We start from the raw sequence: 11,550 nt of genomic DNA, 5'->3' as shown, positions 1-11,550 counted from the left end.
GGGGCGGGGCCGAGAGCCGTGGGAACGGAGCAAGGCCGGTGGAGTAAATGCTAATGGGAGCTCTGGAAGAATAAAAGGAGGAGTAACGACAGTGTTGGACGAGAGAGGACCAGGCCTGAATTTTATTTTGTGTTTTGTGTGCGGCAGTCGTCCGCGAGGGGCTGCCGCTTTACTTTCGTTTTGTGTTTGTTTATTTTATTAAAGTTTGGTTTAAATGTTCGCCGGTTCCCGCCTCCTTCTTCCCGTGACTACGAACGTTGTTACACATTAATATGCACAAGAGACTATAGAAGTAACAACTCAGCCGTTGCATTAATTTGCCTCACTTTATTTGTTTCTCACTTTAGCTTCATTATTTCATTATGACATAATTGGGTGCCTTTCTGCTATTGTATTTTATTTATTTTTTTTACTGTTTGATTTGATTTGTTGTTCTTTTCTCTGTTGGTTATTTCAGTGCACTTTATAAGCACAATGGTAATCATCATTCCAAATATTAATTACACCAGTAATATCCACAGTTAAAGTAAATAATCTTTATTATTTTAATCCTTGATTATTTAAGTGCAAGTGCTTGTCTCATTTTAAATGGGTTGCTGGAAAGAAGAAAGAACACTGAGGCTTCAAAGCATGAAAGTCCTCTTGATTTAAAAGGAAACAAAAGCCAAAAGCCTGGATCAATAGCTGTTCATTGGAGCAGTCTTCTCCAGCTTTATGAGAATGGATTGTGTGCTCTTGACATCACATCTGTCTGTCCTGTGACCTTGTCACTAAGGGCTCTTTCCTGTGGCTTATCTCATCAGGCCTTTGCCTGCTGTGCATCACAGATTTGAAAACAGAAGATCTGTGATGTTAGAAAGACATTATGAAACTCTTCTCTTGCCATTTATTTTCCTTAAAAGCTCGATTATTCTAATTATAAACTAATTCTATACTATGTTTCCGCCAAATGTGACAGTAATAAATAGTATTACTACCCAAGCTAGCTGAAAGTAATTGGTTAGAGTGCAAAAGTGAGATGTAATTATCTAGTAAGGTTTTTTTTCACATTTCTTGATCGTTTTAGGAGCCTTGTAGGATTTTTCAATCAGTGCAGCTCATGGTCTGTGTTATCTGGGTCAACTGGAGAGATTGAAGGATGTGCCAAAGCTTGCACTATCTGTCACGTCCTTCCCAGATCTCCCAGGACCCAGAAGTGGAAATGAGTAAAAGGTTATGTCAACTTTTAACGACTCTGACAGATGGCATTTCTCATGAGGCTCAGGAGAAGCTTGTATGAGGCAAGTTTGTCCTGTAGGTGTGAAGTACATTTACAAGTGTACTTGTCCATATATACATGCCATTTCACAGGTGTTTGCTGCCTCTGGATTACGCTTCAGTTTTTTTAACAATTAGACGTTTTATAGGTGTAGCGTCTGGACCAATCAGACACACCATTTTTCATTTGATTTAAAGGGGTCATATGATGCTTTTTTAAAGATCATTATTTTGTGTATTTGGTGTAACAGAATATGTTGACATGCTTTAATGTTCAAAAAAACACACTTTTTCACTTTCCACTGGGAAGAAACTCCCAATCACCATCGAGTCAGAACATCTTTGGAATTCCTCACTCTTCAAACCAGGAAGAAGATGTTGGTACATAGGCAATATATTAGTGTTCTAAGAATCTTTAGTAATTTTGATTCAAGTTCCATATGCAAATTACCATGCTCTCACACAAAGGGTCATAAAACTCCCCAATATTTCCAACCTCCCGCTTGGAATTTCAGCCTTTCTCATTGGACAAGCCCATCCTGAGAGGCGTGAATCTTCTCAGACCTTAAAAAGGCTCACGCACAGTTCCGCCGATGTTGTTGTTTTTTTCTTCTGCTAAGTCTTCTGCTAAAACCTTCTGATCGCGGGACGTGTAGAGAGCCTGAACCGATGCGGGCGTGCCCGGTGGGCTCCAACACATAACCAGTCAATCTGCTGTTCTGTTAGATTCTGAGAAGATGAGGATGTGAGCTAGCACCCCTCTAAGGACACCCTAAGTCTGCGGAATATACACTCTAAAAAATGCTGGGTTGTTTCAACCCAACTTTGGGTCAAATATGGTCTAACCCAGCTGTTGGGTTAAATTTTTTAATTACATTTTTAACCCAAAAGTTGGGTTAGTCCATATTTGACCCAAAGTTGGGTTGAAACAACCCAGCATTTTTTAGAGTGTATGCGAAGGAGATGTGTTGCACTGTGTGAGGCAAATGGTGGTCACACCAGATACTGACTGGTTTTCGGACCCCCCCAGACCCCCCAATACAGTAAAACTGCACATTTTAGACTGGCCTTTTATTGTGGCCAGCCTAAGGCACACCTGTGCAATAATCATGCTGTCTAATCAGCATCTTGATATGCCACACCTGTGAGGTGGATAAATTGTCTCGGCAAGGAGAAGTGCTCACTAACACAGATTTAGACAGATTGTTGAACAATATTTGAGAGAAATAGGCCTTTTGTGTACATAGAAAAAGTCTTAGATCTTTGAGTTCAGCTCATGAAAAATGGGGGCAAAAACAAAAGTGTTGCGTTTATAATTTTGTTTAGTGTGTAAGCTGAATTTTCTGCAGCAGTCTCCAGTGTAACGTGTGCTGCTTAATATAGTAATATACTGGAAACCATGATTTTTTGTTAGGATTCTTTGATGGATAGAAAGTTCAAAAGAACATTATGAACGTATTTACTAACAGTGCACCATTCAACATTTCTCCCTCAGTTTGCTAACTTCCCATTTTTCTGTCTCTGTGTCATTTTTAGTCTCTAAAATCCCTGTCGCCTCACATCATTGCAGGGAGTGGCAACCCAGCAAGCCGTATTGTGACAGATACATGTACTCTTAGAGGGTTAAATCATCACAGTGATATTTACAGATGCTTTGACCAAGACATCCTGACAGTTTCTGCTGCTTTACATGCTGCCTGTGTTCTTGCTTCAAAACAGTAGCATTATACAGGACTGCAGTGTCTTCTAAACTTGGTTTTGCACTCAACTCTGTGACGTAGTGAGCCGTATTAGTTATTCTTCCTGAAAGTGTATGTAATTCAGGTATATCTAAGCAATAACACAATGCTTTATTTAGGTATGTATGTAACAGATTACAGAATATTTACATTAGTGGTACAAACAGTGGAACAGAGTCTGAAAATGTAACTTAATACAACATTTTTAATTACAAAGTATATTACCTACATTATGAATCAAGATGAAAGAAATTGAAAGGGAAAAAAATCATGTTGTGTTAGTATTCGGTTTGTCTTCATTTTAATTTAATGACAGCAGCACTCAAGCCGCATGAACTCCACAAGTTTGTGTAAAACCTGATGATCATGTTCAGCTTGATTTGAGATGATCCAAAGAGTGTCTTGAGCTTTAATGGAAGCAAGAACATCTGACAATCTGTACAAAGAGTTCACATGATCAATGTCAGCAAAGCATTTGATAACTAGTTGTCGACCGATATGTTTTTTGACTGCCGATGCCGATATCTTGGAAAGCAGGGGGGCCGATATAAAGCCGATATAATTTGTTTTTAATTTTAATTAATATTTAAGAAATTTGAAATCATTTGACAATGGATTACAAAATAAATGTGTAAAATAAACATACTTATACTTTAGATGACAAAGTATTTTTCACAAATAAATAAACATTTAATAAAATTATAATTAAAAAGGAAGTAAACACTGTAACCAACAGGGCACTCAGTATTCTGGGAAGTTTGTGTGCATTGGGAATCATATTTTTCAAATAAAGCCAGGGTAACACTCATTTTACATACAGCACACAGAGAACATGACATGAATATGAGAGTGGGCAAATGCATAAAGCGCAGCATAATTTGAAATCACTTCTATCTGTATTAGACAGAACTGTTAACAACAACAGTAAACAAGAGGGAGAATGTGAGCACTGTGTGCTCAGGCGCTGCCGTTCTCAGCGCCGTCACAATAAAAGTCCCTCCTCAAACACATCGGCCAAGCAGAAAAAATTTTCGGCCGATGCCGATATTTGAAAAATGCAAAATATCGGCCGATATATCGGCCTTGGCGATATATCGGTCGACCACTATTGATAACCATTTGCAGAATCTCTTATTCATTCTACATTATAATTTCCTTTATTTCATAATTCTAAAACATTGTTTATTTACAGGTTTAAATGGAAAAAAATCTAGATCCGACTTTTAAACCCCACTGTATGTACTATATATTTTTTGTCTCTAATATTGAGCTGTGGTTGTGAGAATCATCAGGAAATTATTAGATTCATCACATTTGATTCATTGAACTATTTGTGCTCTTCTTGGAAGTCATGACATATTCAGTGAAACAAATCAGGACTTGTGTTTATTAGAATCAGCTTCCTAGAAGCTTCTCTGTGTATTTGTGAGTGTGTTTCTTGTGTGCTGCTGGATGTGTGGGTAGGAGTGACCTTCTCTTCATACACATTTCATCCTTGTTGCTGAGAGATCTAAATTAAGTGCTTGTGTTTCTGTAAATGCTGTTGCAAGTGCTGTTTATTTATGTGTACAGTAATCACACTGTGAAGAAGTTGAGAGTATAAACTAAACTTTGACATTGCCTGCTGCTGACCAACCTGAAATGAGTCTTGAACCTGTTGTCATGGTTGCCTGAACTAATATAAATTCATCAAAATCAAGGTTTTGAGAATCAAAAGAAAGACTTATTTCTAAGCTCAAATGCATGTAACTGTGTATACTTCCTGCTTTCTTGCTTCTTAGCAACCTCATTTTACCCTATCAAGTGCTTTTTTATGTGACGGCCAAAGCAAGGCTTGTGTTGAGCCATGCATTGAAATCCTGATGCAAGTCTTATGAAAGGACCATAATGTTACATAAATGCAGTCATATACCAGACATTCTACTGTGAACATAACACCATCCCTGCATTATTCTGCTCCTGCTGTCTTTGGTCTCTTGAGCTCCCAGTGCAGATGAGCTTAGGACTGTAATGCCCACTAGAGAAATCTTCTAGCCGATATACTTCATTTATAATTTCATGGTTCATGTTTACCTCATTCACCTAGAGAGGTGGTAAAGTGCTGACATTTTGTTTTATGATCTGAAATATGATCAGTGGTTTCTTGGCATTGACCTGCGAACATATTATGGGTCAATATGACAGAAAAATCTTGAAAGAAAATCAGAGAAGTCTTCTCATATGAGATACGTTGATGTGTGCATGTGTAAAATCAAACACTTTATTCTTATTAGGCAGATTGGCACTATGCCGTGAACTGTTCTGCTTTAAAATAAAAGACAGAAAGCAAGCATTTTCTCATGCTGAGTCTCTTTTCTCTTTTATTAAAAATGATCAGTTTCTCTGGTTTTACTATTTATAGGTATGTGTTTGAGTAATATGAACATTTTTGTTTTCATCTATAAACTTCTGTCAACATTTCTTCCAAATTCCAAATAAACATATTGTCATTTAGAGCAGTGGTTATCAACCCTGGTCCTGGAGGCACCCCAACACTACACATTTTGCATGTCTCCTTAATCAAACACACCTGATTCAGGTCATCAGCTCATTAGTAGAGACTTCAAGACCTGAAATTGGTGCGGCAGAGAAAGGAGACATGCAAAATGTGCAGTGTTGGGTGCCTCCAGGACCAGGGTTGGGAACCACTGATTTAGAGCATTAATTTGCAGAAAATGACAACTGCTAAAAATAATGCATAGAAAACAAGTTCATATTCATTTTTAAACAACATAGTACTAATGTTTTGACTATACGAAGAGTTCAGAAATCAATATTTGGTGAAATAACCCTGATTTTCAATCACAGCTTTCATGTGTTTTGACATGCTCTCCACCAGCTTTTCACATTGCTGTTGGGTAACTTTATGCCACTCCTGGTGCAACAATTCAATCAGCTCAGCTTTGTTTGATGGCTTGTGACCATCCATCTTCCTCTTGATTACATTCCAGAGGTTTACAGTGGGGTTCAGGTCTGGAGATTGGGCTGGCCATGACAGGGTCTTGATCTGGTGGTCCGCCATTCACACCTTGATTGACCTGGCTGTGTGGCATGGAGCATTGTCCTTCTGAAAAAAACATTGTCAGAGCAGAAGGAAGCAAGTTTTCTTCCAGGACAACCTTGTACATGGCTTGATTCATGCGCCCTTCACAAAGACGTATGTGCCCGATTCCAACCTTGCTGAAGCACCCCCAGATCATCACTGATCCTCCACCAAATTTCACAGTGGGTGCAAGACACTGTGGCTTGTAGGCCTCTCCAGGTCTCCGTCTAACCATTAGATGACCAGATTTTGGGCTAAGCTGAAAATTGGATTTATCAGAGATGGTCCAATCCTTATGATCTTTTGCACACCTTAGCCTGGCTTTTCTTTGCTTCTCATTGATGAAGGGCATTTTTCTAGCTTTGCATGACTTTTGCCCTGCCCAAAAAGCCTGTTTCGAACTGTCCTCGCCGTGCACTTCCCCCCAGCTGCTGTTGGCCTTTTTTTTTGTAAGATCTCTTGATGTCATCCCACAGTTGTTGAGTGATATTCGAATGAGTTGGCGGTCATCCCGGTCAGTGGATTGTTGTTTTCACCCTCAGCCAGTCTGTAGCTTTGTTGTCCCCAATGTCTACAGCTTCACCTTGTACTTATTAACCCCTGACTAGGAAATGGAAATTTTAAAGATTTTAAGCAACCCGATGTTCACTGTTGTAATGTGTTGTGCTATTTAAAGAACACGACGAAGGAGTATTATCCAAAAATAGTCTCTTACTTATAAATCCACAAGGAATACACACATGAGAATTGCAGGAGCAAATGTAGCACACACAATGGTACAGCAAATAACCGACAGCGACTGAACGGAACAGGGAGTATAAATAAGGAAACTAAAGAATGAGTGACAGTTGCCTATCATAAGTAACCATATAAACAAATCAGGGCTGATCAGAAACTAGTGCAACGGAACTAAACCGAGCAAGTGAACAGGAAGAAAGAGAAACACAACAAAAAGTCCATAACTGTTACAGTATCTCCCCCTCCCAGAAGGCACGTCCTCGCACTGCAAAGAGCCTATCTGAGGTGAGAGGGAGGGGACTCTGAAGGAGGACACGGAGGACATGCAGGACAGGGAACCAGGGGAGAAGGTGGATTGAGAGACCAAGGTGGAGCTGACGGTGGGAGAAGGCATGGAGCAGCCAGGAGCAGGAGAAGCCAGATGTTGGTCCAGAGACCAGCCAGGACGAGGCCCCAGGGTGGAGTCGAGGGAGGGAGGAGCCATGGTGAAAACTTGGCAGACGACACCTTGGGGACAAGCAATGGACACGGAGCCACTGGAGGTGGAGACCCAGGTGAAGCCGAGCAGACGGAGAGCTAGGGTGACAACCGAGGTCCAGAGGGCAGAGCAGATGGCTCATGCGTGCGAGGCGGAGACGGGGACCCGGAAGACCGTGGCGGAGCTGAAGCGACTGAGGACAACGGTGGAGCCGGAGGAAAGAAGAAGCCAGCCAGAGGGATGAGGCGAAGCTGGAGGAGTGGAATCCCGTAGCGGAGGAAAGTCGATGACTTACCAAGGTGGAGATGGAGAGACGAGGGAGGCCGGTGGAGCCAGTGGGATGATGGGCCCCGGGTGGAGAAAAGGGAGCAAGGAGCCAAGGTGGAGCCGATGGGTCGGAGGACCTAGGTGGAGTCCGGGACTCGAAGGCTGGAGGCGGAGATGGGATCCTCATGCCTAGGCAGAGCTGGAGACTGGAAAGCCCGAGGCGAATCAGAGCGCCCGGATGGTGCTGACTGAGGGTGAGCTGAGGGACTGACAGGAACCAATGGAGGCATAGCTGAGGAACTGGCTGGTTCTAGGAGAGGAGGTGGGAGAGGGAGGCTAGGAGGGAAATTAGAAGAACATACTTACTTTTGAGTACCTTACTTTTGAGGTACTTTTAGCACTATTTTTGCCATCCAGCTGGCCCTATTGCAAGAGTAATGACCACAGCAGTGGTTTTTATACTTTTTCTTGTTAAATAACATTTGGATGAGATGATGACCTAATCAGTACTTTATTAAGCAGAATAGGGTGTGCCTGAGTTGGAATTCAACAGACACTGGAATTGAATGGCTGCGATACATGTAGAGATGCTGAAAAATTTGGAGTGGTTTCTTAATTTTATACCAGAGCTGTATTTGGGCTCCATCAGATGCGGCATGATACTGCGTGTTTTTTTTTTTTTTTTTTGATGAAGGGTGGGATTTAATGACTGAACTTAAAATATTTACATATTAATATGTATATCTTTGGTTTTAATATTTGTAATTAGGGATATTAATTATTCATATTTCCCCATGAATGAGCTGATTCGCTACACATTATCAAGCTGAATTTGTTCTGGCACAGTTTAACTCGTGAGTTCTTGTTATATTTTATTACCATTTTCTAAACTATAGCGAATAAACTGTGATAATGTGAGAAATGTTGAAGGTGTCTGAATAAATTTTGGTTTGACTGTATCTATTTGATAAATGAAGTTAACCAACTAACATTATACATACTTTTTTTGTTCCTGTACCCAATATTTAAAAAATGTACAAATGCAATAAAAATATTGGTATCGGTACTCGGTATCGGCAAGTACCAAAAATAAAAGTATCTGTATCGGGCAAGTACTGAAAAAAGTGGTATCGGTGCATCCCTATTTGTAACCATTTTATAAAAGCAATAAAGTACTCAAGGTGTGCTGTATTGTGAATACAGTATTGTGGATATATTGTTATACTTAAAAACCTGTTTTATATAATTTTCCACCCGCTCTTTGACCCTTCAACATTTTTCACACTGCACTGCAAAGCTGCACGTAAGCGGTGTGTATTTATTTCCGTGTCCATATGAACAGGTTATTCACACTGCCCACGTGAGCAGAGTGGTGCTGAGTAGTGGATTATTTGAGCAGTTTATAGCTACAGTTTGGTGTTTGAGTTCATTTCCATATGGATTAATACACAGAAGCTTTGCCATCGGGATGTAAATATGTTTCTGATATCAGAATCAAAGAATTTTAGAACAAGCCTTTTTCAGTTTAGTTTCAGTAAACTTGAGTTTAGAGACAGCTCATCCAAAGACTAAAGGGATAGTTAACCCAAAAATTTAAAATTCTGTTGAGTGCAAAAGAAGATATTTTGAAGAATGTTGATAACCAAACAGTTGACTGTAGCCATTGACTGTCGTAGTATGGAAAAAAAAAATACTATGGAAGTCAATGGCTGCAGTCAACTGTTTGGTTATCAACAATTGACACTTTTAAGACTTGTTTTCCGAGAATGTACCTAAGTAAAGTAAAGTAAAGTTCTAAGTTAATGTAAAAAAAAAAAAGTTTTAACGTTTAGATATTTTTTACAACAAAAAGGCAAAGATACAGTACAGTTTAAGAGTATTATTTTGTCAGTGTAGAACTGAAAAAGGGAGTGTGAGAAAGTGCCTAATGTTGAACACAAAATGTGGGCTGCAGTTTTAGAAATCTGTGGCACAGAATTGGATTGTTCCCAGTGGGAAGCATGACAAGAGAAAGGAGAGAAGAAGAAGGGTGTGAAAGTGTGTATGTTTTGTGTGTGTGTGTGTGTGTGTGTGTGTGTGTGTGTGTGTGAAGAAGAGGCTGAGGAAGGGCAGAAAAAGCATAAGTTGTTGTGATTATGCAATAGAGTTGTGTGTTGGTCTGCCATGACCTTCAGCATAAAGCCATGTGTTTTTCTCTTAGTCAGGACAAGGATGCAAGGGCTAGAGGGAAGGACATCAAAAAGACATGACAACTTACATAAGCCACACACTTACACTGAATTCGGTCTGACCGGAGTGAACTGATCTCCCCAATGCAATCTCAATCGCATTCAACTCATAATGCCACGCATTTTGAGTGAGAGGGCACAGCAGACATGTTAGCATACTCCATCTGGATGCCTGGAGGATGCCATGCTGCTGTAGATGAGATGCAACCATGTGGTCTTTAGAGACCTCACTGCCAACCCCAGCACTGACCACCCACGTATTAGCACACAGTAATATTAATCAATCAGATCAAAATGCACTGATGAATGAATGTGTTGAATGCAAAGTTTTACAAATGCTAAAAAGAGGGGGGACAGAAAAAAAACTAGGTCATTCCGTGTCAAATCAACCAAATTTCAGAAATTTCTCCAGCACAAATTTTTGATTTTGTCAATATTTTAGACAGATAAACATGTACAGTGATGAAAGCCAAAAGGAAAGTTTGTTAAGGCTCAAAATCTAAAAGAGTATTAAGGTATCTTAAAACTTACTGAGTTACAGGCATGCAGAATGGTCACTATGGGTGTATAATGCAACAAATATTGCTAAAGTCAACAGATTTTACTAATAGACTTACTAATCTCTGTGTAAAACTAATATAATGATGCTGCCATCTTTCTAAAGTCATTTTTACCCCCCTGTAATCTGGCTCCGAATCTCAGGTGAAAGTTGTCATTTTGACCTCCCTCTACAAAATCATCACTATACATGTTTATCTTTCTTCAGAAAAAAATATTGACAAAATCAAAAATTTGAGCCGGGGACCACTGGTTAATTTGTTTGTAGTAAATATACACTATAAAAGTTGGTGGGGTTAACAAACCTTTTAATGTTTTTGTAAAATGTCTCTTATGCTTACCAGGGCTGCATTTATTTGATCAAAAATACATAAAAACAATTTAAAATAACAGTTTTCTATTTTAATATATTTTAAAATGTAATTTATTCCTGTTATAGCAAAGCTGAATTTTCAGCATCATTACTCCAGTCTTCAGTGTCACATGATCCTTCAGAAATCATTCTAATATGCTGATTTGATGCTCAAGAATTTGTTGAAAATTACTTAATATTCTTGTGAACATTTTTTTTGATTGATTATTTGATGAACAGAAAGTTCAAAAGAACAGCCTTTATTTGAAATAGAAATATTTTGCAACATTACAACTGTTTTTACTGTCAATTTTGATCAATTTTGTGCAAACTTTGCTGAATAAATGTATTAATTTAAATATTCATTAATTTATATAATCTTACTGACCCCAAACTTTTTTAAGGGTTGTGTAATTTTCTAATTGTGTCTTTGAATCAGCATTTTAATGACTACTTGACTGACAGCACTATTTAATTTCTGTATTCCTTTGCTTAATTAATTGTGAGGTTTGTGAACTGATAATAATTAATGGAGTCTGTTACACGACTGGGTTTCTCACAGCACATCTCTAAAGAGTCACAGGAGCATTGAGATATTTTAACAGCAGAGTATTGCTGTATTCCACCTTCAAAGCTTGATAACAACAGACCAACATTTAGCACATGTGTGCTTCACAGCACAGCTGATATTTTCTGAGTGCAATATATATAAAAAATTTAATGTACACAATATATATATATATATATATATATATATATATAATGTTCCCTTTCAGTCGGTCACTCTCGACGTCACATCGGTGACCGACGAATTGGGATCTCGCTTAGAGAGACCAATCCACTTCGAGTGT

The 11,550-nt window shown here is 39.1% G+C and overlaps 1 protein-coding gene and 1 long non-coding RNA gene across 2 annotated transcripts in view; both read left to right on the top strand.

Annotated features, from left to right (window-relative positions):
- Positions 1-6,714, top strand: part of LOC107728697 (uncharacterized) — a 15,219-nt gene extending 8,505 nt beyond the window's left edge. Inside the window, exons 2-3 of the long non-coding RNA XR_001638499.1 lie at positions 3,256-3,268; positions 6,705-6,714. This is a non-coding gene — a long non-coding RNA (uncharacterized LOC107728697). The remainder of the gene's footprint in view (positions 1-3,255; positions 3,269-6,704) is intronic.
- LOC107728690 (protein BEAN1-like) overlaps positions 1-11,550 on the top strand; it is a 51,866-nt gene that overhangs the window by 22,088 nt on the left and 18,228 nt on the right. The window lies entirely within an intron of this gene.

Source organism: Sinocyclocheilus rhinocerous, unplaced genomic scaffold (assembly GCF_001515625.1).
Source record: "Sinocyclocheilus rhinocerous isolate Xijiao unplaced genomic scaffold, SAMN03320098_v1.1 scaffold1509, whole genome shotgun sequence".
NCBI classification, from domain to species: Eukaryota; Metazoa; Chordata; class Actinopteri; order Cypriniformes; family Cyprinidae; genus Sinocyclocheilus; species Sinocyclocheilus rhinocerous.
The sequence above is the reverse complement of the archived record's forward strand: the minus strand, read 5'-3'. Positions and strand labels throughout refer to the sequence as shown.